We start from the raw sequence: 5141 nt of genomic DNA on the forward strand, positions 1-5141 counted from the left end.
GACACAATGAATGAATGGGCAACTAGCGCAGCACTACATTCAGTAATGTGCATGATATGAGATAGTACACTCATGCAGCTCAGTATGCAAAACTACCAGGTAGTTTCCTTTACAAAAATCAACATTGGCGCCTTTAACATTTTGCTATAACTAATTTTAGATCAGATAAAGGTTGGATTCACGCAGACTAACAAAATACATGCTGATGTAAAAATGTAGTGATATACAACAGGTACTTACATCTGCATTGGAGCACAGAGAATTCCTACAAGAATCTTTCTCACAAACGATACCAGTGCAGAAATTCTTCTATCTGTTAAGCTTATTTTCTAAAAGAGAGATGGGTAAGAAACATGTAGAAAATATGATCAGCATACTATAAAATTTCATGATGCAAGGATATGCACATGCTTCTTAGAATGGAGTTGACATATTTTTGCTGCACTAGAGCGGACTAGTTCTTTGGCCACTGGAATCTGCTTATTATCAGTAGGAGTTGGGTTTCTCTGTGCTGGAGCAGTATCTATAAAAACTCGAGTTGGTTTATTATCTCCTGGCGTTTGGATCTTCTGCAAAGGCCTTGTTTGTAACCCTTCAGATTCTAACATAGTCGTCTTCCTCTTGCATGCCTTGTATAGAAGAATGGTGTGTTAATTATAAAACATGCTACAGCAGAGAGATGGAATAGGTACTGAAGAATAGAAAGGCATGACATATTGACATGTATTCCCTCCATTCGAAAAAAAATGGATGGGTCTAGGCGTATTTCAGTACTAGATACATCCTTTTTTATCCATTTTGGCAACATGTAATCCGGACGGAGGGAGTATGGTGTAAGAGCTAGGGATACGAGAGGACAACACAGTAAAAAAACTAGTTGAATGTAAAATTGTATGCTAGCGGAATACGTACAGAAAAAATTAAGGCAACATACATGTGTATGATTGGAAAACTAAGATGGCATTGCAACAGAGCACTAGAACAACACTTCAATGTAAAAAAACATGGTATGGTAGATAGATGAAGTGCATACTGATGAATAACAATGCATAAGACATTCAGAAGCATGATGTCCAAATTAAGCAGATGGCACTGCGATAGAGTAGAATGATAGTACTTGAATTTGAAAACATGTTATCATGAATGGAATAGGTACTGAAAAACAGGAAGGCATGGTATATTTACATGCATGATCAGCATGCTAAGCACATGGCATTGCAACAGAGTAGATAAACTCCATGACATTATATGCATGTTTTACCCATATCACAGGCCAAGTTAGAGCAAGGACCTTGTGGGTTGAAGAGGATTCATCATCTTTCTGCAAGTCTTCTAAAGAACTGCCTTTACATGTTCCATCGTATTGGGTGTCATTGACATCAAGTTTATTGGCCTTTACATTGCTCCGTGAGGTTCTTGTGGATATATCAGTGTGTGAAATTATATCTTACATGCATGGAAGAGAATTAGTAGTTAGATTTATGTAATGAGTGCCTGTAGGAGACGACATAAATAGTAGGGCTGGGGTTAACTAGAAGCAACAGGTCTCAAAAACTAAAGGGAGAACACAGATGAAAGCTACAGAATATGTATCGTTTGTACTCGAGATTAACTAGATGGCACACAAAAGTATTAAATAACAACATAGGTAATACTTGAAGTGGTATAATACTATAATCACCAGCCTATGGGATAGCATTGGCTGATGGATGATAACTATGAACAACGTTAACTCCTGAACAAGACCCGTAAGAGATCAACATGAATATACAGTGAAATGTGATAATATATTTTCCATGCTTAGATGAATAATAAAGCCATAAATGTTGCACACAAGTAAGATGAGGGTACAACCTAACTGGCCGCCATCCATAGGAGTGAGCATCATGTGCTGACTTCTCGATGGCCCTGCAGTTGTTGTGGCTGTCCATGTCGGGCACGCGCATTCGATGCAGGGAACTATTGAGTGGGGACTATAGCTCCCTTCTGGTGTATGCTTCCCTTGTTGGAGCAGCTGCGTTGAGTCGGAAGAAGGTGTGGCTGAAGATGCAGATAACACATAATGTTAAGAATGACACATCTCTTTGATCTGAAGAAATAAACTAAAAGATCAACAGCAAGGTACGAGAGTGGTCACACGTCTGTTGACTGAAGACTAAATTGGGGTAACAGGATTTTATTTTATTTTGGTATTGTCCGATCTACGCCAGATGGCTTTATGGCCGTCTTGTGCCTCCCGGCTGACACTGTTCAGAATCTTCCCCAAAAGAGCCAGTGACCAACAACAGAGCAACTTGCCTCTGTCGTCCGTGGCCCCGGCCAAAACCCCACTCCCCACCCCACCGCACTGCCGTGGTTGCGCCACCCCCGGGCCAATCCACAAAGACTCCCCTTCATCCAGATCCGGCGATGGCAGTACCTTCAACCCACGCAAATGTAAGATAGCCATCTAAGCACTGCTTCTGGCGAACTTGCGGCCTCGCACCCTTACGTTAGACAGCAGCCAGCCGGCAGCCTAGGAGCTACACCGCCTCGAGGGGTGCTGCTTCCCATTGGGAATCAATTGGCCCAGAATAAAAATTCAGACAAATGACGCCTAAATAAAGTGATTTGAGATGAGGGTGTGACCTATCTGGTGACATGGTGAAGTAGGCAGGTCCAGCTGCCGAGTCGGTGAGGCCGGCGCGGTTGCGGTGGCGAGCGGCGGTAGGGAAACAGCGACGTCATGACGGTCGGCGGCTACGGGGAAGTGATACCTCCATTTTGCATCATGCTTTTATATCAATATTTATTGCATTATGGTTTGTTATTACACATTATATATCAATACTTATGGCTATTCTCTCTTATTTTATAAGGTTTACCATGAAGAGGGGGAATGCCGGTAGCTGGAATTATGGCTGAAAAAGGAGCAAACATTGGAAACCTATTCTACACTGCTCCAAAAGACCTGAAACTCCACGAAACCTATTTTTGGATTTAATAAGAATTATTGAGCGGAAGAAATACCTGAGGGGGCCCACACCCTATCCAGGAGGGTGGGGGAGCGCCCACCCCTACTGGGCGCGCCCCCTGTCTCCTGGCCACCCTGGTGGCCCCCCGGTGTCCATCTTTTGCTATATGAAGGGTTTTATCCTAGAAAAAATCGTGGGCAAGCTTACGAGACGAAACTCCGCTGCCATGAGGCGGAACCAATCTAGAGCTCCGGCAGAGCTGTTCTGTCAGGGATACTTCCCTCCGGGAGGGGGAAATCATCACCATCGTCATCACCAACGATCCTCCCACTGGGAGAGGGTCAATCTCCATCAACATCTTCACCGGCACCATCTCCTCTCAAACCCTAGTTCATCTCTTGTATCCAATCTTGTATCCAAAACCACAAATTGGTACCTGTGGGTTGCTAGTAGTGTTGATTACTCCTTGTAGTTCATACTTATTGGTTTACTTGGTGGAAGATCATATGGTCAGATCCTTAATGCATATTATTACACCTCTGATTATGAACATGAATATGCTTTGTGAGTAGTTACGTTTGTTCCTGAGGACATGGGTGAAGTCTTGCTATTAGTAGTCATGTGAATTTGGTATTCGTTCGATATTTTGATGAGATGTATGTTGGCTTTCCTCTAGTGGTGTTATGTGAATGTCGACTACATGACACTTCACCATTATTTGGGCCTAGAGGAATGCATGGGAAGTAATAAGTAGATGATGGGTTGCTAGAGTGACAGAAGCTTAAACCCTAGTTTATGCGTTGCTTCGTTAGGGGCTGATTTGGATCCATATGTTTAATGCTATGGTTAGGTTTACCTTAATACTTTTGTTGTAGTTGTGGATGCTTGCAATAGGGGTTAATCATAAGTGGGATGCTCTCCAAGTAAGGGCAGTACCCAAGCACCGGTCCACCCACATATCAAATTATCAAAGTACGGAACGCGAATCATATGAATGTGATGAAACTAGCTTCACGATAATTCCCATGTGTCCTCAGGAGCGTTTTTCTCATTATAAGAAATTGTCCAGGCTTATCCTTTGCTACAAAAAGGATTGGTCCACCTTGCTGCACATTATTTACTTTTATTACTTGTTACTCGTTACAATTTATCTTATCACAAAACTATCTATTACTTACAATTTCAGTGCTTGCAGAGAAACCTTACTGAAAACCGCTTATCATTTCCTTCTGCTCCTCGTTGGGTTCGACACTCTTACTTATCAAAAGGACTACGATAGATCCCCTACACTTGTGGGTCATCAAGAATCTTTTCTGGCACCGTTGCCGGGGAGTGTAGCGCTTTTGGTGAGTGGAACTTGGTAAGGAAACATTTATATAGTGTGCTGAAATTTTTTGTTACTTATTACTATGGAAACTAATCCTTTGAGGGGCTTGTTCAGGGCATCTTTGCTCCGACCAGTAGAGCAAAGAGTTGCTCCTCAACCAACTGAACCTACTGAAAATGTTCACTTTGAAATTCCTTCGGGTATGATAGAGAAACTGGTAGCTAATCCATTGCAGGAGATGGAACATTGCATCCCGATTTACACCTTATCTTTGTGGATGAAGTTTGTGGATTATTTAAGCTTGCAGGTATTCCCGATGATGTTGTCAAAAGTAAGATCTTCCCTTTATCTTTGAAGGGAGATGCATTGACATGGTTTAGGCTATGTGATGATACGGGATCTTGGAATTATAAGCGATTGAAGTTGGAATTTCACCAGAAGTTCTATCCTATGCATCTTGTTCATCGTGATTGTAATTACATATATAATTTCTGGCCTCGCGAGGGAGAAATCATCACTCAAGCTTGGGGGAGGCTTAAGTCAATGTTATATTCATGCCCCAATCATGAGCTCTCCAAAGAAATGATTATTCAAAATTCTTATGCTTGGCTTTCTCTCAATGATTGAACCATGCTCGATACTTCCTGTGTTGGTTCTTATATGCTGAAGACTATTGAATTCAAATGGGACTTATTGGAAAGAATTAAACGCAACTTTGAAGATTGAGGTTCCGACGATGGTAAGGAGTTAGGTATGACACCTAAGTTTGATTGTGTTAAATCTTTTATGGATACCGATGTTTTTCGTGGATTTAGCGCTAAATATGGACTTGACTCTGAGATAGTAGCTTCTTTCTATGA

This window comes from Triticum dicoccoides, chromosome 5B, assembly GCF_002162155.2.
Source record: "Triticum dicoccoides isolate Atlit2015 ecotype Zavitan chromosome 5B, WEW_v2.0, whole genome shotgun sequence".
Classification (NCBI taxonomy): Eukaryota; Viridiplantae; Streptophyta; class Magnoliopsida; order Poales; family Poaceae; genus Triticum; species Triticum dicoccoides.